The sequence below is a fragment of the Vombatus ursinus genome, unplaced genomic scaffold, assembly GCF_900497805.2.
Source record: "Vombatus ursinus unplaced genomic scaffold, bare-nosed wombat genome assembly UNPS02015175.1, whole genome shotgun sequence".
In the NCBI taxonomy this organism is placed as follows: Eukaryota; Metazoa; Chordata; class Mammalia; order Diprotodontia; family Vombatidae; genus Vombatus; species Vombatus ursinus.
The window spans coordinates 21033030-21058862 of record NW_020954953.1 but is presented as its reverse complement, the minus strand read 5'-3'; the positions used below and the strand labels follow the sequence as shown (position 1 = coordinate 21058862).

The following is a 25833-nucleotide window of genomic DNA, read 5'->3' as shown; positions in this document are numbered from 1 at the left end:
CGGAGCTGTGACAGGCTGGGGAGGAAGCAGGGTACAGGGAAGTGGCCAGAGCGTGTGCTCCTGAGGCAAGGACTGTGCCGCTTGGGAGGGGGACGGCAGAGAACGAGTTCTCTCTGTCTAGCCTCCTTTAGGTACTATGCTGACCCCAGACGCCTCCTTCCTGTGACCAAACCTGACTTCCTGAGTCACGTATGCTCCCTAGGTGTAGCACTGACCCCACACACCTCCCCCCGGTATCTGGACCCGACTTCCTGCGTCACGTACATTCTCCTTTGTCTATGCACTGATCCCTCACGCCTCCTTCCAAATATCTGGGTCCCACTTCCTGTGCCACGTATGCTCCCTTTGTCTGGACACTAGCGCTGGACATCCCTTTTTGATATTTGATCCTCGATGAGTCACTATGGGCGGGCTGAGGAGGAGGGATGAAGAAGCTACTAAAAAGAACTGCAGGGAGGGGGGGCGGAGTCGGCTTTTGCTACTGCTCGTGCGTGTGTGCCTTCCTGCCTGGCCTTGCTGTGATGACTATTGAATATAGTTCAGGTTTTTGCACCTCCTGGTCGGCTCATCTCTGGTAAATCCGGGTGATCCCGAAGACCGGTGAGTATGACCCCGGTTGCCTGATCTGGCTGTAAGAGAGTGCGCGGTTTGGACCGGCACAGTAATCATGATCTCAAATAATTTATTAAAGTTAAAATACATTTAATCAAAAATGAAAAATAGAGAACTATACTATGTGTCAGCAATATTATTCAATATTATTTTAGATCATTTAAAATACCTAGATAGTATAAAATACCTGAGCATATAACTGCCAAAAACAGACACAGAAACTATATGAACATAAACACAAAACACTTTTTATACAAATAAACTCAGATCTAAATAATTGAAATAATATTTATTGTTCACGGGTAGGTAAAGCCAATATAATTTTTAAAATGACAATTTTATCTAACTAATCTATTTATTCAACGTCATCCCAATTAAATTACTAAAAAATTATTTTACTGAGTTAGAAAAAATAATAACAAAGTTCATTTGGAAGAACAAAAGGTCAGGAACTTCAAAGAAACCTGGGGAAAATGATGTAAAGGATGCAGATTCAACCGTATCAAACCTTAAACTATATTATAAGGTGAGAGCATTGTTGAAGTGTAAAAAGGACAATTTTGATCATTTTAAATTAAAATTTTCTTGTACACATAAAACCTATGTAGCCAAGAATAGAGGGAATGCAGAAAATTGAGGGGGTGAACCTACATAGACAATCTCTCACATAGGATGTGATTGGGTTGGAATACTACTGTGGTATATGAAATGATGATTTGGTTGATTTAGAAAAACATGGAAAGACTTGGATTTAGGAAGAAAGATGCTATCTACCTTCAGAGAAACAGATGACAGGAAGAAATAAGCGTAGTACGGTCTTACATATGTGTGTATGGGTATATACGTGTATGTTTACAGATATATCCACACACACATATATCCATGCTTAATTGTAGCCTTATTTAGGATGGTAGGGGAAGAGAAAGGGAAATAAAGTAAAAAGTGCACAGCAGAGAACAAAAGAAAAGCAACAAAGAAGCAAAGAAAAGCTGGGCAGCTTTGAAAACAATGTGTAGTATTTTTTATATTAAGTTTTCTTGAAATGGAAATTTGTTTTATATTGATCCTCCTTTATGGTCTGCTGTATACACGGCAATTTTTTTTCTTTTCTCATTTTGTATTTAAGTTTAAAATTTAAAAATTTACCAAAAAAATAATTTATGGCAAGAGAAGTTAGAAATATATTTCTCAAGATGTGCTAATCCTCATTTAATTGCTACTACCCAACCAAACAGTTTAATATAACTTACAATAATACCATAGTTAAAGCATAAAGTTTCAAGCCAAAATAAAACTACACAGAAACAACTGAAAAAAAGAGAAGTGTTTGATTTTGTTGTTTAAATTTTTACAACTAAGAATTGATTTTGTGTATTTTTATAGAAAACACTGACACCTTATGCAAATAACACATTGGTACAATTGTGTCATGTCCAAGGTATGACAAAATGCATACCAATAGTGAACAAGCTGTTCTAACAAGGAAGAGTGTGATGGTAAAACTTCCACTAATGCCCTGAGTTATGTGGGTCAATTTACTTCCATTCTTTGTACTTCATTTTCCTCATTAAATAAGATATTTGTAAAGTACTTAGCACAGTGCCATAGTATGTAGTAGGCACTATATAAATGTTTATTCCCTTCCCTTGTTAATTCATACAATGAGGACAATAACTGCTTAACCTTTCTCTTGGAAGTGAAAACACACACAACTAAATACTCATGAAATATCTCTGAAGATGGAAAAGCAACTGTTTCAGGCAGACTCTTTCAGAAAAAGAAAAATGTGTTTTGGATTGGCCCTGTGATTGCATTGGTACAGAAGTCCAGATGAGAAAACTTCTTCAACAGATACAGTTAGCACCTGCTCTACAACATAAGAGCCTTAGAGAATTTGCCTAGAGACTTGCTTAGCTTTACAAAGCCAGCATGTCAGTAGCAGGACTTGAACTCAAGTCTGCCTCTGAGGTCAGCTCTCTATCCACTCTGCCATACTGCCTTCTCCTCAAGAAAGAACAAAAATGGCTCAGATTCTTAAAATCTAGCCACTGCTCAGATACCTTAAGAGTCTGCCCAATATGACAGATGTTCTAATAAACCTTGTCTTTGGTGGAAAGAAGACTTGGGTCGAATTCTTTCAGGCAAGACTTGTGTGTTGTGATTTTGGGGTCCCAGCACCCTAACCCCTAAACCTCAACATTTTGGTGGCCCATACGGGGAAACTGCCTAACCCCAAGTTCTCTAGCCAAGACTGGAAGGTAAGTAAGCCTCCTACCCTTCTTGCTCTGCAATTGGGGTCGCTCTCCAAGCACCAAGGCTTGAAGGCGCTTTGTGGGCAGACAATAACAAGGCTGTCTCGTACTCAGCCTGACTCTCTGAGGCTTTCGGTCCACTAGTTTTGTTTGGGGCCATGGACCTGGCTACATCTTTCACAGCATAGAGGACAAGGATGGATGCCCCATCTGGAAGTGTATGCCCAATTCTGTCCATTCTCTCAGTGCTAGAGAATTGGAAAAACTGCAGTTGCTTTTTGGTTCCCTGAGGCTCACTTATTCCCTTCCTTCCACACCCCTGAATCCTCCTTCGTGGAGGTTACAGGGAAAAGTTAGAACAGCTAAAAACATCTTAGCAGATTCTGAAACTTTTGTGATGGATCATTAAGGAGTTTTGAAACACTTCTGTACAACCTAGTGACTCCCTTCCTTTGAGCCAAGAGGGTATCTGTTAACCCCTTGCCTAGGAGAAGAGAGTTTCACCCTTTCCCTCTCACCTTTGATTTCACCCTCCCCCACCTGGGGAAAGGAAGGAAGGGAGAGGGGCAGCAGCCACAGCATGGGCCCCACTGGCAACGGCCTTGGGCCCTATGGCAACCTTTGCCTGGAAGCATCACCCAGGTTCAGCACATCCTGCTCAAGGTAAAGGAGCTGGCCTCTGAATTTGGGTAAGCACCCTCTTTTTAAAGTTATAGTTTTAACTGTTAATGATGCGATGTTAATTCTCTGTATAAAGTAATTTGGAAATGCATTTAACAAAACTGAAATCACCTGACTGGTAATGGGTTTGTCTCAAGTTTCAAATTGGTGAACTTTTTGTATCAGTTATGTCAAGCAACTTTTCGTAATTTGGTTACCACTAAAATAATTTGGCTATTGTTGGTTATTTTAATGTGTAAACTTGCCAAAAAGCTTGTCTGGGTTATGGCTTGCTAAGAATTTGCAAGTATATAGAAATCTGTAACAATTGGCTTTTTACACCAGGACAAATTTAAATTTGAGATGTAAATCCTAGAAAAGTTTTTCCTAAGCTGTGATTAGTGAAACTTGCTATTTGAGGTAAAAAAAGCTCATGAGATTTTATTTTGAGTTGTCTGATGGATCATAATAATCCACTGATAATCAACAGTCTACCATCTGAGAGAAATGCCACAAACTAGTCATAGAGAATATGGTTTTGGTGGAAGTCAGCATCGGGAAAAGGTGAGAGGACAATTTTAGCCTCAGTATTAGGTAGTTTTTCCCGATCAGGGAACCATATGATGAGGTCTAGAGGTTAGGGGTGCTCAAACCCCAAAATCATAACACATGAGTCCTGCCCAAAAGAATTCGATCCAAGCCTTCTTTCTGCCAAAAACAAAGTTTATTAAAGATCCGCCACATTGCCAGACCCTTGAGGAATCTAGGAGTCTGCAAGTATTGGCTAGATTCTAAGAATCTGAGCAGTGGCTAGATTATAAGAATCCAAGCATCTTAATGGAGATGAGAATGGACCTTATACACAGAAAGACTATGGGAGGGATCTAGGAGTGGCCAAGTAGTCTATGAGGTAATAGAACTCCAGGGGTGGCCAAGGGAGAATGGAGCCTAGATAGTATTAAGGTTGGGAAGTGGCCTCGGGGACATAGGGAGGTATAGGCCAGGTTAAGGGTAACAGATTGGGCACAGCCACAATGAAAGGCCAATTGATGGGATTATTGCCTCAGGGAACCGCCAGAGATTTGGCCATGTGGGAAAGTCCAGGGTTTTTCTTTTTTGGGGTCTAGATCCCATCCTCATCACAAGGCACTGTATTAGATGCTGTAAGATACGGGATTACCTTCCATTCAATTCAATTTTCTATGGCCTAATATTTCAAATTGATGACTATTTCATTATTTGAATTTTTGAATATGATGGAATTGATGACTAGTTAAATAATTACTTCCTATCAGCAGGGTTGTTTGAAAAAAAACAATAATTTGGGGAGAAATATAAAAATCCAAATTAATTAAATATTTAAAAAGTTTGGTTAGGAGGCGGAGCCAAGATGGCAGAGAAAAAGCAGTGACTTGCTAGAGCTCTCCCCCAAACCCCTCCAAATACCTATAAAAAATGACTCTAAACAAATTCTAAAGCAGCAGAACCCACAAAAAAACAGAGTAAAACAAATTTCCAGCCCAAGACAACCTGCATGGCTGATCAGAAAGGTATACTGCGCCAGGCTGGAAGAGGAGCGCAGTTCGGTGTGAGCGCGCAGGCCACAGTGACCCTGGAGCAGGCCTTAGATGACTGAATCGCAGGCAGCTGTAGTGGTTTCCTGACTTCTCAACCCACGAACGCTGAAGACAACTTAGAAGGTCAGTGGGAAAAGTCTGTGTCTGCAGTGAGAGAAGGAGCTAGGTCTTAGCCCCCCCAAGGGCAGCAGCTGCCTCCTGAGCTTTTGGCCCACAGACTGAGGGGGAAACGAGTGGCTGATCAGAGGGGGATTGCAGGGATCTCTTTGCCTGTGCTGAGGCAGGAAGCTCTTGCTTTGCCCGTGCTTGGTTCTGGGTCACAGTTCTGAGGGGCAATCCCGGGGCGAGGAGGAATGCTGGGGTGGTGGAGCTTGTTGCGGTGGTGAGGAAACACCTCGCCCCTTATCATAGCACTTTGGAAGAACTGACACTTTTCAGGTCCCTAGAAGTATCTCTGAAAACAGCTGTACAAACCCCCGAAGCTTGGGACAGTACATTCTCCACATTGGAAACAGACTCTTACCTTAACAAAGAGTTTAAAACTCAAGTAATTGGTTGGGATCATGAGCAAGCAGTACAAAAAGAGTCAGACTATATTATCTTATTTTGGTGACAAAGAAGATCAAAACATACAACCAGAAGAAGAAAACAAAGTCAAAGCTCCTACATCCAAAACTTCCAAGGAAAATATCAATCAGTCCCAGGCCTTGGAAGAGCTCAAAAGGGATTTTGAGAAGCAAGTAAGAGAAGTAGAGGAAAAACTGGGAAGAGAAATGAGAGTGATGCAAGAAAATCGTGAAAAGCAAGTCAACAGCTTGCTAAAGGAGACCCAAAAAAAATACGGAGGAAAATAACACCTTAAAAAATAGACTAACCCAAACGGCAAAAGAGATCCAAAAAGCGAATGAAGAAAAGAATGTCCTAAAGAGCAAAACTGGACAAATGGAAAAGAAAGTCCAAAAGATTACTGAAGAAAATACTTCCTTAAAAATTAGAATAGAGCAATTGGAAACTAGTGACTTTATGAGAAATCAAGACACTGTAAAACAAATCCAAAAGAATGAAAAATCAGAAAACAATGTCAAATATCTCACTGGAAAAACAACTGACTTGGAAAATAGATCCAGGAGAGAGAATTTAAAAATTATTGGACTATCTGAAAGCCATGATCAAAAAAAGAGTCTAGACATCATCTTTCAAGAAATGATCAAGGGGCAGCTATGTGGCGCAGTGGATAGAGCATCAGCCCTGAAGTCAGGAGAACCTGAGTTCAAATCCAGCCTCAGACCAAACACTTGACTCGTACTAGCTGTATGACCTTGGGCTAGTCACTTAATCCCGACTGCCTTGCTAAAAAAAAAAAAGAAAGAAAGAAAGAAAGAAAGAAGAAATTATCGAGGAAAACTCCCTTGATATTTTAGAACCAGAGGGCAAAATAGAAATTGAAAGAATCCACCAATCTCCTCCTGAAAGAGATCTCCAAAGGAAAACTCCCAGGAATATTGTACCCAAATTCCAGAGTTCCCAGGTCAAGGAGAAAATATTACAAGCAGCCAGAAAGAAACAATTCAAATATTGTGGAAATACAATCAGAATAATACAAGATTTAGCAGCTGCTACATTAAGGGATCAGAGGGCATAGAATATAATATTCCAGAAGGCAAAGAAGATAGGATTACAACCAAGAATCACCTACCCAGCAAAACTGAGTATAATTCTTCAGGGGAAAAAAATGCTCATTCAGTGAAATAGAGGACTTTCAAGCATTCTTGATGAAAAGACTGGAGCTGAATAGAAAATTTGACTTTCCAATACAAGACTCAAGTGGAACATGAAGAGGTAAACAGGAAAGAGAAATCATAAGAGACTTATTAAGGCTGAATTGTTTACATTCCTGCATGAAAAGATGATATTTGTAACTCATGAGACCTTGTCAGTATTAGGGTGGATGGAGGGAAAAAATTATATGTGTATAGATAGATAGATAGATAGATAGATAGATAGACAGATAGATAGATAGATAGATAGATAGATAGATACAGGGCACAGGGTGAGTCGAAGATGAAGGGGTCATATCTGGAGAATAAAATTAAGGGGTGAGAGAGGATTATAACTAGGAGAAGGAGAAAGGAAAAGGTAGACCAATGTAAATTATCTCACAAAAAAAAACAGAAAAGAAAAGGCTCTTACAGTGGAGGAGAAACGGGGGAAGGGGAGAGGGAATGAGTGAATCTTATTCTCATAGGATTTGACTTAAGGAGGGAATGATATACACACTCAATTGGGTATGGAAATCTGTCTTACCCTACAGGAAAATAGGAGGGGAAGGGGATAAGAGAGTAGGGGGATGATAGAGAGGAGGGCAGATTGGGAAAGGGGGTAATCTGAAGCAAATACTTCTGAGGAGGGACAGGGTCAAAAGAAAGAATAGAATAAATGGAGGGAGAGGCGGGATAGGATTAAGGGAAATAGAGTTAGTTTTTCACAGCATGTTTACTATGGAAGTGTTTTGCATAACTGCACATGTATAAACCTATATTGAGTTGCTTGCATTTTCAGTGAGGGTGGGTGGGGAAGGAGGAAGGGAGAAAATTTGGAACCCAAAGTTTTAAAAACACATGTTTAAAAAAAATATATTTTCACATACAACTGGGAAATAAGAAATACAGGAAATGGGGTACAGAAATCTATGCTGCCCTACAGGAAAATAGAAGGGGAAGGGGGGGAGAGATAGCAGGGAAAGCAGACTAGGGGAAGGGGTACTCAGAATGCATGCCATCTTGGGCTGGGGGCAGGGGCAAGATGGGGTGAAAATTTGGAACTCAAAATCTTGTGGAAGTAAATGTTGAAAACTAAAAATAAAAAAAAAAATAAAGTGCTCACAGCCACGCTCAAAAAAAGAAAAAGAAAAAATAAATTGTATGTAACAGAAACTCAAAGTTTCCACATAGAAATATTTGTGTCTGCTACATTTCTAATTTTTACAGAAAAAAAAAACGTTTGGTTAAAGAAAATACATAATCACAGTTTTGACATTAGAATTCAAAGGTGTCATAGAATTGGGATAACTTCCTATTATTTAACACTTGAGAAAACATACCCAAATAAATACCATTAAGATAATTTTACAAGCAAATTGCAATAGGCCATGGTTAGTATTAGGGTCCTTATCATATGAAATGCCCAAAGGTACAGTATACACTCTAAATTATATATAAAATGTAACTAAAATCATCTTATCAGAACCTCTGTTTTGTCAGTCAAAATGATAGAAGTATCAAAAATGTTCAATTTCAGTTCTCAAACTGGGGATTTCTGTCTCTAAGAAATGTATCTGTTAAGAGAAACATATGGATATAACAAATCTAGTTAATGCTATTATCTCTCAACAATTCTCTATGCAGTTTGAGATTTCAAAATTGTCCAGAGATAGTGGATTGTTGGGGACAAAGTAGATCTGGGCAAAGAGGAACAATCTGGAGATAAACTCAGGAAAGAAGAAAAAATCAGAGGAGTGTCTTGAAAAGAATATTCTAGAAACCTTCAAAAGTTTCTGAGTACTTAAAAAATTAAACTGAATATTCTTGGTTAGGAGTTTAAATTAAATTCACACTTCATTTTACTCAAGAAGGAACAACACTGATTTAATAGTATTGAATAAATAAAAGATATAATTATTACTACAAATTCCAAGACCTGTTTTTCCTGCAGACAATTCACTGTGTATTCACAAACATAAACATGTTGTGAACTACTGATGTTTCTTTTGGCTGAAGTAACTACAATGACTTTGCTACTAATTAAAAGCAATCTTTTTCAAATAAATTTTTGACAATCCACAAATATCTGTGGATCCCAGTTAGTTCCATCTGGTGGTTACTAAATAGCTCCAATTACTGGTTAAAAGCTAGCTCTAATTCCCTTTTGGAGGGTCTCACCAAACATAAAATCTTTATCTGATACTATTCGTCAGTAAAGAGATTTGCACATCCTGTCAGCACAAAAAATTGACAACTCTTACAGGTCTAATGCTGAGGTCTAACAATGATACTACATACTTAAATGACAGGCAGTGTGATAAAGTATACGGAATTGGCATCTGAATCAAGGAGATCTAGGTTCAAATCCCACTTCCGTCACATATTGGCTCAAAAACTCTAGACTGATCACTTACTTAACCCTTTGATACTCTAGGCAGCTCTCTAAGACTCTACATTTCAGAGGAAGAGTCACTCTGACATGATTAAAAGGAATTTCCTCATTGACATGTCCCTCAATCAATGCAATCACAGACCTAGTCACATTACATACCAAAACAGTAACTTGACCTAGAAAGTTCAGAGAGCTACCTTAAATATTAACTCTACTCCTGAGAGCACCCTAGTGAATCACCTGAACAACAAATACAATACCATCCACTTTAATTCAAAAGATGTCTTTTTGAAATATCTTTATTTACTCTTGACAAGGCTAAGGGAACACAGGAACAATGTGGTAAATTCATAAAGCTTTGAACTGGTCCAGTCTTGGGATACCTTGACTCAGTGATATGACTACTAGGCATATAACCCCAAAGAGATCAAAAAAAGGGGGTGGTGTTAAGGCTCATATGTACAGAAATATTTATAATAGCTCTTTTCTTATACCAAAAAAACTGAAAACTAAGTGAGAATCCATCTACTGGGAATGGATAAACAATTTTTCCATCCAGATGTACTCCTTAAATTCAACTTCCCCAAGACCACAACCACCACCACCACCACCACCCCACCTTCCCCCTGACAAAGCTCAAATCCAGGAGACTCATCATCATAGCGGTTGCATCAGCTTTGGCACTTTCACTCCATCATGACCTTCATCTGCTTCAGCCCCTCTAATTGGAGAACTAATGAAAAAAAAAACTCCTCCCAATGCCTCCATTTAAAGAGAACTTGGAAGGCCAGCCAACTCTTCATTTCCCACCAGTTGGACTCCATGGATTTACCTATACCATCATCATGTCCTTGCAACCCCTTGCCCCACCACCAAATCTGTGTCAGCTCCCTTTTGCTTGTTGTCTTCTGCATGAAGTCTTCACCAGCCCCTCTTAATTCCAGTGCCTTCCCTCTGTTAATTATTTCCTATTTATCTTGCACATAGCTTGTTTTGTATATATTTGTTTGCATGTTGCCTTTCCATTAGATTTTAAGTTCTCTGAGGGTAGGGATCATCTGGCCTCTTTTTGTTTCCCCAGTACTAAGCAAAGTTGCTGGCATATATAAGTCACTTTATAAATGTTCATTGATTAATTCCTTCATTAGATTTTAAGCTCCTTGAGGGCAAGGATTGTCTTTCTTTTTCTTCTTTTCATACTCAGTGTTTAACACAGGGCCTAGCACACAGCAGGCCTTAATAACTGTGTACTGTATTGCATTGCACTGTATCGTAAATTAAGGTATATGAATGTAGTGGAATATAATTGTGCTATAAGAATTGAAAAAAGGGATAGTTTCAGAGAAACCTGGACCCTGTATGAATTGAGACAGAGCTGAACCAGAAGAATAATTTCTCAAATAACAACATTATAAGGAAAAACAACTTTGAAAGACTCCAGAATTCTGATCAACTCAATGGCAAACCATAACTCTGGAAGATGGAAAACAAAAACTGTTACCCACCTCCTCCCCGAGAAGTAATGGACTCAAAATTCAGAATGAAACATAGTTTTTAGACATGGCCAATGTGGGGATCTGCTTTGCAGATATTATGTTATGAAGGTTTTTTCTTTTTTCTTTTTTCTGGTTCAGTGGAGGAAGAAGGGGGAAGCTGGGAGTGAGAAAAAATATAAACGCTTATATTTAAATCAAATCTCATTTTGCCACTGATTTATACATTGAAAGACACATTCTTTATGAAAAAATAGCTATTTACAACACTACCATCACCTTTTAAACACTGAAAATTCTAGCATGATATAGGAATTAACTTTCTAAAAACTGTTGAGGTGCCTAGCATAGTATGATAAAAAAGAAGGTATATTTCAGTGCTTACTGATGATCCACTGATTCATCTGGGATCTCTATTGGAGCTCTGCATGCAAAGATCAGAACAATCCCACTCCCAAATTTATTTCCTAGCACAGCATGTCAGCCCTTCAAATACATAAAGACATTTACCATGGTCCCCGCAATTCTTGTCTTCTCCAAACTAAACATGCCCAGTTCCTTCAACTGATTTTCATATAACTGGACTCATCGCCCTTCAGCATCCTGTCTTCCCTCCTCTGGGCATTCACCTTCCAACTTAACCTATCAATGTCCTTAAACTGTGGCTCCCAGAACTGAACATGATACTCTACTGGACTAAAGTAAAATAAATAAATAAATAAATAAATAAATAAATAAATAAGTCGACCACAATGAAATCATAACCTTTCCATTCCTGAAAGCTATGAGCCTCTTAATGTAGTTCAAGATCACATTAACTTTTTTGGCTTACACAGCACATTGTTGACTCATAATGAACTTAGAAATCTACTAAAATCCCCAGACCTTGTCAGAATTGCTGCCTATCCATACCTCCAACATATTATACTTGTGATTTTTTTGTACCTAAATGCAAGACTTTATAATTATCCTTACTGGATTTCATCTTATTAGATTTAGACTAATGTTCTAATGTCCTAAGATAATTTTGGATCCCAACACCCACCATTCACTATCCCTCTCAGTTTTATATCATCTGCAAATATGATTAATACACTATGTCTTCATCCAATCATCAAGAAAAATAAAAGTTAAACAACAAAGGGCCCAGCACAAGTCTCTGATACAACATTAGAGATCTTCTGCCACAATGACATCGAACACTTAACAATTACTCTTTGAATCAACCAGTTTGGAATCCACATAATTATATCCAATCCATATATCTTTCCATCATTTTAAAAATACTTAATCAACTAAGAAACTATAGTTGTAGCATTTCCCTAGTGTATTTAGTTTAGTAATCCTTTAAGAAAAGGAAATGACGTTAGCGTGGCAAGACCTCTAGTCAATGAAGCCATGAGAGCTCTTTGCAATTACCACTTCCCTTTCTAGACATTCACCAAACAGTGATCTGTTCTGTAATTTTCCCAGAATCTGAATTCAAGCTCACAAGCCTATGGTTTTCAATCTGAGTTTTCTTCTCTTTTTTGAAAATTGGGATTGTTGCCCTCCTCTCCAATACTCTGCTACTTGTCCTATTTTCCATGTCTTTCAAATATCCAAAAGTCTTATTGACAAATGGTTCAGCTAACTGTATGTGCCAGTCCTTTCAGAATTCAAGGACAAAACCCTTCTGGGATAGGTAACTTGAATTCATTAAGGGTAGTTATGTTATGTACTTTCTTAGTAGCTCTAACTCTCTCTTGGTCACTTTTGTTTTGTTATTTATAGGCTAAGGGTCATCCTTTACAGAGAAAACAGAAAGTAAAAATGAACTCTGCCTATTCTCTGTTGTCAGTTATCATTGTTCCATTCATCACAAGCAAATGTCCTAACCCTTCTTTGATCTTCCTCTTCCTCCCAATATAGGTTTAAAAAAAAAACCATCCTTTTTCTGTTGTCTTTACCTTCCCTTGACAGCCTCAGTTCATTCTGATCTTTAGCATTTCTCATGCGATTTTTACAGGATTCTGTCACACTCTTATATTCATCTTCTGTTAACTAGCCTTGCTTCCACTTTTTGTGCATTTCGTATTTAAATCAAGTTGGATGGTGAGTGTTTTGTGCATCTACTTTGGTCTCTTCAGACAATCCCATTTTTTCTACTTGGTGGAACTGTTTCCTTTTGTGTCTTCAAAATTTCATTCTTGAGCATCTCTCATTCTTCCTGGGTTGACAACCCCTGAAGCATTTTTCTTCACAGGATTCTATCTGTATTTCCCCTGAATTCCCTGAAATATGCTTTCTCAAAATCTAAAATGCATGTCAAACTATGCCTAGAATTTCTCTCATTCAAAGATAAATAAAAGTTAATATTACTACTATTCAGACTACAACATTTTTTTCTCCTGGTTAACACAATCAATATTCCAGGGCTAATGGAATCAAAACAATGTCATCTGCAAACAGAAAAATCTGAAGAACTTCATCACCTATATAAAATCCCTCTTCCCTGGGCACTCCCCATGACAGTAGCAAACATGTCATCCTATTTTATGCCTAGCTAGGTACTAATAATCAAAAGGTCAAACAAAGTTGTTATCTGTAATCACACCTTCAAGGAATCTTGTATGACTTTTAACTTGTATAAAAGATACCCTTTTGGAGATACCTTCAAGGAAGCATTTCTACTCTACCAAATCAAAAGGTTGTTTTTTGGGGGGGGGGGGGGCTGACCAACAAATGAACCTGTGGGGCAACATGTCACTGCGGGAACTTGCATTCTCTACAGTTATCAGTCTGGTTTCATTTATAGGGAGCAGATCCATACTGATACAATTCAGACCTCCCCCTAGTATTTCAGCTCTAGATCACCAGACAGAGATCTCACATTCACAGTAAGAATCAAGCTGATGTGTAACATAACTACAACTTTTTTCCAAAGTAATAGTTTTGCTCAGAAGTAGGGAAAAAGTCCTCCCCTTGCCCACTGATCAGACTTTGAGTCATTCCTAAACTCTATAGCATAACCACTCCTAGCCATTTCCAAATTCCATCCCTAACAGCCACCTCTGTCATCAAAAAGATCCCATCACCATGGCATCATGGCAAAAGTGGTGCTTACTTTTACTCATTTCTGTTCTATGGCTCACATCCCACAGACATGGCTGCTTCATTTAACCAATCACAAAATATTTTCGATGTACTACTTTGCCTTCATCCAATGGTCAAGGACCTATAATCATCTTAAATTAAGTAAGGTCATATTCACACATTGTTGGGGTTATAGGAAAATTTCTTAATATCTCTTTTATACCATATAATTACATTCTGGGCCTAATTAGTTCAAATGAAATACTGAGGAAAAACTCCCCCTGGTACAAAGGAAAACTCCCTTTGTTACAAAAGTTTAAATTACAAAAAAAAGACCAAGAGACCAAGGGTGCTTTCGCAACAGATATGTTATCAAAGGATGTGAACAAACTATTCTCAAAAGAAAAATTGCAAATTTAATAACCTGATGAAAATTTGCTCCAAATAATTAATAATTAAGAGAAATACAGATTAAAGAAATTCTAAGCTTTCAATTAACAGCATGTGAATTGGCAAAGATGACCAAAGCTGGAAATATTTAATGTTGGAGGAGTTACAAGAACACAAGCATACTAATATGAAAACTGGTCCAACCACTCTGAAAGCAATTTGGAATTAAAAATTTTTTTTAAGAGAATAAATGGTCCATGCCTCTTAAACCCATGGATACCTCTAGGAGTTCAGATTCTGCAATTAGGTCAAAGACACAATACCAAATTAGCCTTCACAATATATTTTTGTGGTAGAAAAGAACTAGAAGCAAAATAGGTGTTCATCAATTGGAGAATGGCTAAACAAACTGTGGCATATGAATATAATGAAATATTACTGCCCATCAAAAAAAAAAGAAATAAATATGAGAAATTCAGAGAAATATCAGAAGATTTACATGAACTAAACTGAAGTGATATGAGCAGACCCAAGAAAATAATACACAAACCCACTACAATAATATAAATAGTAAGAATAATAAAATGAGGGGGCAGCTAGGTGGCACAATGGATAGAGCTCTGGCCTTGAAGTCAGGAGGACCTGAGTTCAAACCCAGCCTCAGACACTTGACACTTACTAGCTGTGTGACCCTGGGCAAATCACTTAACCCTATGCCTAGCCAAAAAAAAAAAAAAAAAAAGAAGAATAAAATGAGACTCAATGCTGAGCAACTACAATTACCAAGCCTGATGATAGAAAAAGAGTTCAGAAAACTCACATCCCTCCATTCATTTCTGAGGTGGAAGATCATAAAGGTGCAATACTACACATGGTGTCACATCTAACTGACACTTTACTTCATTAAGATAAATTATTTTTTTTCCTTGTTAAAAAGGAAGGCTCACTGGAGGTTGGATATGTTCTGAAATATCATGTGAGAATAAAACACATCAGTTTAAGACAAAAACAAAAAATTAATAATGCTTGTTTGATTCAGTTCTCTCTTTAAAAAGGCAAAAATGCATATGGTAATAGGAATACATGCAAAATGATTTAAATAAAAGTTTGAGTACTTGGAGGAATATGCTCCATTGTAAAAAATTCACTGATGTAAAATACTTCATTTTTGGATAATGGTGAATGGGCATTACTATTTAATAGAATCTATCTTAGAATATTAATGAATACTATCAGAATATTGAATTTAGTTGTTAAAAATAGCATACTGGGGGGCAGCTAGGTGGCGCAGCGGATAGAGCTCCGGCCTTGGAGTTCAAATCCGGTCTCAGATACAAAACACACACACACACACACACACACACACACACACACACACACTCCTTACTAGCTGTGTGACCCTGGGCAAATCACTTAATCCCGAATGCCTAGCAAAAGGCAAAAAAAAAAAAAAAAAAAGGCATATTGAGGACATTGTAACAAAGAAAGTCATCACTCTAAATAAGATAATACAACCAATTTTTTCCAGTCTTTGCCCATGTACTAATCAATAAAATTTCAAATACCTGTCTATGAAAGGAAGAGAACAATTACTCATCAAGTACCTACTATGTGCCAAACACTATACTAAGTACTTTGAAAATATTATCTCATTTAATCCTCACAACAACCCTGGGAAGGTTATGCTATTATTATCCCCATTTCACAGATGAGAAAACTGAGGCAAACAGGAATTAAGTGGCTTGCCCAGGGGTTATACAGCTAGTAAGTACCTGAGGCTGAATTAGAACTCAGGTCTTCTTGATTCCAAGTCCAGCATTCCAACCATTGTACCACTTCGGTGACATTACAAATATACAAGACAAAGCATAAGTTTGTTTTGTATAAAGAAACCTCATCTCAGTCATGAGTGAATAAATTTCTATATAATATGGGGTTTTTGTTTACTTACTGAATTGTAGATATGGGCCAGGCCAACAAACTTTTGCTCCATCAACAATACCTTATCTCTTCTATCAAAAAAATCCATAGGTACCTAGACTAAATTCTGATTATTTTTTTCCATTTGATGCTTCAAGCCTTTTGGAGTCCATTTTCATATAACTGAAAGACCAACATATTACTATGTGACTAACAGGTTCCTCCCCTCTTTTGATTTATCTACTTGCCTTAACCTGTATGGTGTGAGTAATCTCTTCAAGCAGTATATGAGATGAGGAGGGGAAAGAATATGGGGCAATAAAAAGAGCCAGCCAAATAGCCACTCCACATTTTAATGTAAGAGTTTTCATTCTGAAATACTATCTGTACACAAAAATGTTTCCAATGTCAATGGAGGAGTTTTTCTATGTGTGTGTTAACATTATCTGGTTTTATAAAACAAATTTTTTGAAAAGTCTGAATGATTCTCAACACTTGGGAACTAAAAATGCCTAAAAAAAAAGTTGGTATACATATAAGAAATTCAGTTCTTTAACTATGGATTATTCAACTGTGGTTGTCTTAATTACTTTTGCTGTTGGACCATTGTGGCTTTATTCTGAGGATGATTATCTCTTCCTTGGTTCTTCTATTATAGTACTGTTTGCTAAACAGTTGCCAGAGCAGGGATGAATTCAGGTGAACATTGTTTCATGTTGGAAAATTAAGGATGGTATATGTCATCCTATAAACTGCATAGTATGCTGCTACAGTTCCTTCTAGTTACATGAAATGTACTACAATACCCAGGAAGGAGTGGACAGCCTTACATAAATGTGTGTCAAAGAAGTAAATCATTCGGCATTTGAGAAAACAAAGAAACAAGAAATATAGGGATAGTTCTTTGGGAATGAAAGTGGGGAAAAATCTTCGTAGTAATATTTCCTTAATAAAGGTCTCACATATACAAGGTGGGTGGGATAGGGTAGGGTAGGATATGAAAGGAAAAGAAAAGAAAAAAAATTCTGGAACTCTGTTCAACACAATGCCAACCACAATTCCAGAGTACTCATAATGAAGCATACTACCCATCTCCTGATAAAGAGGTGATGATCTCTATCTGTCCTCAGAGTGCAGACTGAGACAATGGGGGGGGGAGGGGAGCATGGACAATACTTGACATTTGTTTTACTGGACTATACATGTGTGTAAGAAGGGTTTTGCTTTTCTTGCTTCCTTAAATGTGCAAGGGGGAGTGGGAGAAGTGGCAAGGAGAATAGATGAACCTTTCTTTGAAAAAAAAAAAATTTTTTTAAGTGGCTATTTCACAGACACCTCAAATTCATTATGATCAAAACAAATTTTCTGCTAAACTCTTCCCTTTTCAAAACTTCACTACTACCGTCAAAGGTACCACTATCCTTTCAGGAACCCAGGTTCACAACCTAGTGGTTATTTTTTAATTCCTCACAATCTTGTACCTCACATATCTAATTAGTTGTCAAATCATGTCATCTCTATCTCTACAACAGCTCTCCCCTCTGACTCCTTTTTATTATTCAGTTACCCCCTTTAATTGAGAGGTCCACCACCTCTTGCCTAGATTTTTCCACAGTTTCCTAAATGGTCTCCTTTTCTCATGTCCTTCCCTTCTCCAAACCATTCTTCACACAGCTGCAGAAGTGATTTTCCTAAAGTATAAGTTTGATCATATCACTTCTCTACTCAATAAACTCCAGAGGCTCCTTACTGCCTCTAGGACTGGTGTTTTTAACCAGGGTCCATGGAGAGATTTCAAAGTGTCCAAGAACCTGGATGGGGAAAAAAATATGATTTCTTTATTTTCAATACCCTCTGAGATTTACATTTCCTTTAATTGTGAATAGAGGCAACAAATACTATTCTGAAAAGAGATCCATAGATTTCTCTAGACTGCCAAAGGGTTCCATGACACAATTTTTTAAAACATTTTTATTTGAAGTCTTGTGTTCCAAATTCTATCCCTCCTTCCTTTCCTCTCCTCTTCCCTCTCTGAGATAGTAAGCAATCAGATATAGGTTATATATGTAATTATGTAAAATATTTCCGTATTAGACATTTTGTATAAGACAACTCAAATAAAAAGAAAAAAAAATGAAAGAAAGTGAAAAATAGTATGCTTCAGTCTGTATTCAATCAATATCAGTTCTTTCTCTGGAGGTGGAGAGCATACTTCATCCTTAGTCCTTTGGGATTGTCTTGGATCACTGTATTGCTGAGAATAGCTATGTCATTCACAATTCTCAAACAATATTGCTGTTACTGTGTACAACATTCTCCTGGTTCTGTTCACTTCACTATGCATCAGTTCACGTAAGATTTTCCAGGCTTTTCTGAAATTATCCTGCTTGTCATTTCTTATAGGACAATAATATTCCATTATAATCATATACCACAGTATGCTTAGCCATTCCCCAATTGATGGGCATCCCTTTGATTTCCAACTCTTAGCCACCACAAAAGAGCTACTATAAATATTTTTGTACAAATAGGTCCTTTTCCCTTTTTTGGGATGTCATTGGAATACAGACCTAAAAGTAATATTGCTGGATCAAAAGATCATAGTTCCAAATTGCTCTCCAGAATGGTTTAATCAGTTCACAACTCCATCAATAGTGCATTAGTGTCTCAGTTTTCCCACATCCCCTCCAATATCCAACATTTTCCTTTTTTGTCATATTAGCTACTCTGACAGGTGTGAGGTGGTACCTCAGAGTTGTTTTAATTTGCATTTCTCTGACCAACAGTGATTTAGAGCATTTTTTCACCACTATAGATAGCTTTGATTTCTTTGTCTGAAAACTGCCTGTTCATATCCTTTGACCATTTATCAACTGGGGAATGACTTGTATTTTTATAAATTTGATTCAGTTCTCTATATATTTGAGAAATGAGGCCTTTATCAGAGATACTTGTGGCAAAAAATTTCTCTCCAGTTTTCTGCTTTCCTTTTAATTTTGATTGCATTGGTTTTGTTTGTGCAAAAACTTTTTAATTTTATACAATCAAAATTATTTATTTTATATTCTGTAATACTCTCTATATCTTCTTTGGTCCTAAATTCTTCCCTTATCCATAAATCTTACAGATAAATTATTCTATGCTCTCCTAATTTGCTTATGGCATTACCCTTTATGTGTAAATCATGCACCTATTTTGACCTTATCTTGGTATATGGTGTGAGACGTTGATCTATACCTAGTTTCTGCCATACTGTTTTGCAGTTTTTCCAGCAGTTTTTGTCAAATAATGAGTTTTTGTTCCAAAAGCTTGGATCTTTGGGTTCACCATATACTAGATTACTTTGGTCATTTACTATAATGTAATTTGTACTTAATCTATTCCACTTATCCACCACTCTATTTCTTAGCTAGTACTAGACTGTTTTGATAATTACCACTTTAAATTACAGTCTGAGATCTGATATAGCTAGACCACCTTCTTTTGAATTTTTTTTATTATTCCCTTGATACTTTTTAGCTTTTCTTCTCCCAAATGAATTCTCTTATTATATAAAATAATTTTTGATAGTTTGGTATGCCACTGAATAATTAGATTTATTTGGTAGAATTGTCATTTTTATTATATTGGCTCAGCCTATCCATAAGCAATTAATATTTTTCCAATTGTTTACATCTGATTTTATTTGTGTGAAAAATGTTTTATAGTTGTGTTCATATAGTTCCTGGGTTTGTCTTGATAGACTCCCAAGTATTTTATATTGTCTACAGTTATTCCAAAAGGAATTTCTCTATCTCGTGCTCCTGGACTATGTTGGTAATACATAGAAATTTTGATGATTTGAGTTTATTTTGTATCCTGCAACTTTGCTAAAGTTATTAATAATTTCAAGTAGTTTTTTAGTTTATTCTCAAGAATTTTCTAAGTATACCATCACATCATCTGCAAAGAATAATAATTTTGTTTCCTCATTGCCTCTTCTAATTTCTTTTTCTTCTCTTATTGCTATAGCTAACATTTCTAGTTCCATATTAAATAATAGAGATGATAATGGGCATCCTTGCTTCACCCCTGATTGTATGGGAAGGCTTCTAGATTATCCTCATTACAGATAATGCTTGCTGATGGGTTAGATAAATATTGCTATCATTTTAAGGTAAGCTCCATTTATTCCTATGCTCTCTAGTGTTTTTAAAAGGAATGGGTGCTGTATTTTGTCAAAGACTTTTTTTTGCATCTATTAACTGTATGATTTCTATTGGTTTTGTTATTGATATGATCAATTAGGCTTATAATTTTCTTAATACTGAACCAGTCCTACATTCCTGGTATAAATCCCATCTGGTCATAGTGTGTGATCCTTGTGATATGTTGCTGTAATTTTTTGTTAATATTTTATTTAAAATTTTTGCTTCAATATTCATTAGAGAAATTGGTCTGTAATTTTCTTTCTCTGTTTTGGCTCTTCCTGGTGTGGATATCAGCACCATATCTGTGCTGTAAAAGGAATGTGGAAGGACTCTTTCTTTGCCTATTTTTCCAAATAGTTTACATAGTATCAGGATTAATTGTTCTTTAAACGTTTGGTAGAATTAGCTTATGAATCCATCTGTTCCTTGAGGTTTTCTCCTAGGAAGTTCACTGATAGCTTTTTTTCTAAGATTTTGTTATTTAAGTATTTTATTTCTTCTGCTAATCTGGGTAATTTATATTTTTGGAGATATTTATCCATTTCATTTAGATTATCAAATTTATTGGCATATAATTGGACAAAACAGTTCCTAAAAATTGTCTTAATTTCCTCTTCACTGGTGGTGAATTTACTCCTTTCACTTTTCATATTAGTAATTTGGTTTTCTTCTTTCCTTTTTTAAATCAAATTAAGCAATGGCTTATTATTTTGTTTTCTTTTTCCCCACAAAATCTGCTTCCAGTTTTAATAAATCCAATGGTTTTCTTACTTCCAATTTTATTAATCTCTCCCTTGATTTCCAATTTGGTGTTTAACTGGGCATTTTTAATTTGTTCCTTTGCTAATTTTTCTTAGTTTTTCAAGTCTATCTTCTTTTTTTCGATTTTATTGATGTAAGCAATTAGAGATATAATCTTCCCCTAAATACTACTTTGGCTGAGCCCCATAAATTCTGGTATGTTCTCTCATTTCTGTCATTTTCTTTAATGAATTATTAATTTTTCTATGATTGGTTCTTTGACCCATTCATGTTTTGCAATTAGATTAATTTCCAATTAATTTTTAATCTCTCTTTCCATTGCCTGCTATTGATTATAATTTTATTGCATTATGATCTGAAAAGGATGCATCTACTATTTCTCCATTTGGATGTAAGGGTTTTATGTCCTAATATATGGTCAATTTTTGTGTAGATGCCAGGTACTGCTGAGAAAAATATATATTCCTTTCTATTCCCATTCAATTTTCTCCAGAGATCGATAATATCTAACTTTTCCAGAATTTTATTCACCTCCTTAACTTCTTCTTGTTTATTTTTTGGTTGGATTTATCTAGCTCTGATAGGGGAAAGTTGAGATCCCCCACGAATACAGTTTTATTATCTATTTCCTCCTGTAACTCATTCAACTTCTTCAAAAATTTGGATGCTATATCATTTGGTACATGTTTCATATTGACATGACTTCATTGTCTACAGTACCTTTCAGCAAGATATAGTTTCCTTACCTCTTTTAATTAAATCTATTTTTGCTTTTGCTTTGTCTAAGATCACGATTGCTACCCCTCCTCTCTTTGCTTCAGCTAAAGCATAATAGATTCTGCTCTAGCCTCTTACCTTTACCCTGTGTGTATCTCTGCTTCAAATGTGTTTCGTGTAAACAACATATTGTAGGATTTTGGTTTTTAATCCATTCTACTATCCTCTTCTTTTTTATGGGTGAGTTCATCTCATTCACATTTATAGTTATGATAACTAACTGTATATTTCCCTCCATGTTATTTTTTGCTTATTTATCTCCCCCTCCCTTACCTCACCCTTTCCTTCCTCAGATAACCACCTTCCTAAATATACTTCCCTTTTACCAATTCCCTGAGGCAATTTTCTAGTTGTTTGGAGGGGAATTTAGGAGGACTTCAGAGGATTCCTTCCTCACTCTGCCATCCTGACATCAAAAGTAAGACCTATGCTTTAAGACTAATCAATTCAACTGCTAAATGGAGGACGTATTAGAGAGAGAAGAGAAAATAAAGAGGCTATTGCAATAGCCCAGAAGAGTGTGATGACCTGATGGTTGTGTGGAATAGAAAGAAAGAGATGTTGAAGAGAACTGTTTGGATATGAAGGGTAAGTAAGAAAAATCAAGAATCACTCCTAGAGACTTTGAGCCTGGATGGTCTAGAAGAATGGTGGTACTTTTAGCAGAAAGGGAGAGATAGGAGGGGTATAGGTAAAAGGATAATGAGTTCACTTTTGGACATGTTGAATTTGAGATACTTACGGAACATCCTTAAAGATGTCTAGCAAAAGTCAGAGATGCTGGGCTGGAATTCAAGAGGGAGAAGAAGGCTAGATACGTTGATGTGAGAATCATGTGCACAAAGAAAATAGTTGAAACCATAAGATGTAATGAGATCTCTGATGGTGTCTAATGTCAAGGTCTCTCAATTTTACCTTTCTAACATCTCCATCATGTGGCCCCTTCTCTCCTCTGACACAGCCACCAAATTGCTAACAGCCCTAATCACCTCATACCTAGACTACTGCAATAGCCTATTGGTTGGTCTCCTAATCACAAGTCTCTCCCCACTCTAGCTCACCCTCCACTCAACTGGCAAAGTGATATTCCTAAAGCACAGATCTGACCACATCACCCCACTACTCCATAAACTCCAATGGTTCCATATCAACTCCAGGATCAAATAAAATTCCTTTGTGTTCAATGACCTTTATAACCTGCCCCCTCCCATCTTTCCAATCTTCTTATACTCTACAACACCTCCCATACCCACATATTCTGTGATCCAATGACACTAGCCTCTTGCTTGTTTCTCCAACAAAACATTCCATCTTCAGACTCTAGGTATTTTCACTGGCTGTCCCCCAAACTACAGTACTCTCCCTCCCCATCTCTGCCTATTGTCTTTCTTCAAGTGCCAGCTGAAATCCCTCCTTCTAAAGGAAGTCTTTTCTAACCCTCCCTTAATTCTAGTGCTTTTCCTCTGCTGGTTATTTCCAATTCATCCTTTATATAACTTGTTAATACAAAGTTGTTCACATGTTGTCTCCCCTATTAGACTGTGAGCCCCTTGAGAACAGGGACTATCTTTTAACTTTCTTTGTAGTCCCAGCACTTAACAGAGTACCTGGCACATAGCAGCTACTTAATAAATGTTTCTGACTGACTGATGGGAAAATAGTCCATTTAAAACTTAGAAATCAAGTAACAAATTTATTCCTCTCCACTGATAAGGTAAATAAGAACAAAGAAAATGTATAGGCTATATTCCCAGATCAACACTGTGCACAAAGTAGGTGCTTAATAAGTGGTTTTTGACAATGAATTAGGCACCACTGTATCTATATAACAGGTAGATCTCTATATCTTTCACTCCTTGAATATTATGTAGTAATCTTAGCTTCTCTTAAGATGTAAATTCTACTATTTACTGGTACCTTTACTCCCCAAATCTCTTCTAATTGGCCCCAAGATGCTCCTCATCATTCTGTAGAATGATTAATGTGGTCACCTTCAAGAACAAAGGGTGCTGTTAATGGCTGTCAACAGATACTACAAACAATTAAGCGAGATTCACTTATATTTCAAGTGAAACTCCAGACTTCTTCAAAATTTTCAGCTTCAGTAATGAGATATTTTAAATAACTTGCTCTCCAAATGTTTCAGTGTCTCTCTTTAAAATCCAACTAGACTTTCCAGGGCAGTTCTAGGCAAAAATAATGTATATATCCTCACAGATACTCAGTTATTCCAGGAACTAACGAAAAGAAACGCAGGAGAAGGTGGCCTAGCTATTCCAGATCTTAAATTATATTATAAAGCAGCACTCATCAAAACTACTTGGTACCGGCTAAGAAAGAGTGGTGGATCAGTGCAAAAGGTTAGGTATGCAAGACACAGTAGCCAATAACTATAGTAATCTATTTGCTAAACCCAAAGACCCCAGATTCTGGGGTAAAAACTCACTCTTTGACAAAAACTGCTGAGAAAACTGGAAAAGAGCATTGCAGAAACTAGTCATAGACCAAAATCTCACACCATATACCAAAATAAAGTCAAAATGGGTTCATGATTTAGATATAAAAGCTGATACTATAAGCAAACTGGGACAGCAAGGAATAGTTTACCTGTCAGATTTATGGAGAACAGAAGAATTCATGACCAAACAGGAGATAGAGAACATTATGAAATGCAAAATGAATAATTTTGATTACATTAAATTGAAGTTTTTGCACAAATAAAGCCAATGCAACCAAGATTAGAAGGAAAGTAGAAAACTGTGAAAGAATTTTTACAACTAGTGTCTCTGATAAGGGCCCCATTTCTAAAATATAGAGAGAATCTTGTCAAATTTATAAGAATACAAGTCATTCCCCAATTGATAAATGGTCAAAGGATATGAACAGGCAAAGTTCTCAGATGAAGAAATTAAAGCCTATAGTCATATGAAAAAATGCTCTAAATCACTACTGATTAGAGAAATGCAAATCAAAACAACTCTGAGGTACCACATCACACCTATCAGACTGGCCAACATGACAAAACAGGAAAATGATAAATGTTGGAGAAGATGTGGGAAAGTTGGAACACTAATGCATTGCTGATGGAGTTGTGAAATGATCCAACCATTTTACAGAGCAATTTGGAACTATGCCCAAAGGGCTATAAAAATGTGCATACCCTTTGACCCAGCAATAGCACTTTTAGGGCTGTATCCCAAAGAGATCATACAAATGGGAAAAGGCCCCACATGTACAAAAATATTTATAGCAGCTCTCTTTGTGGTGGCAAAGAATTAGAAATTGAGGGGATGCCCATGAACTGGGAAATGGCTGAACAAGTTATGGTATATGAATGTAATGGAATACTACTGTGCTATAAGAAATGATGAACAGGCTGACTTCAGAAAAACCAAGAAAAACTTGTATGGAATGATGTTGAGTGAAGTGAGCAGAACCAGAAGAACGCTATACACAGTAGCAGCCACGTTTACAATGACTAACGTTGATATACTTAGTCCTTCTCAGCAATGCAAGGATCTAAGACATCTTAGATGTCTTAGAAAGAACTACGGAGTTTGAATGCAGATCGAAGCATACTATCAGCTATTTTTTCTTCCGTTTTGTTTTGTTTTCTCTTTCTGATGGTTCCTCCTATTAGTTCTAATTCTTCTTTACAATATCACTAATGTGAAAATATGCTTAATAGGAATGTATATGTATAGTCTATATTAGATTACTAGCAGTCTTGGGGAGGAAGAAAAATTTTAAACTCAAAAGCTTATGGAAGTGATTGTTGATAAATGAAACTAAATTAATAAAAAAAAAAAAAGAATATCTGCTCTAGAAAACACACAAACTGCCAGTCTGGCATTTTAAACACTTCACAATCTGGATACAACCTATATATTTCCCAACTTATTTCATATCATTCCCCCCACCACCATACACACACACACACACACACACACACACACACACACACACACACACA

The 25833-nt window shown here is 36.8% G+C and overlaps 1 protein-coding gene across 3 annotated transcripts in view; it reads right to left on the bottom strand.

Annotated features, from left to right (window-relative positions):
• LOC114031491 (tubby-related protein 4) overlaps positions 1 to 25833 on the bottom strand; it is a 266210-nt gene that overhangs the window by 197338 nt on the left and 43039 nt on the right. The window lies entirely within an intron of this gene.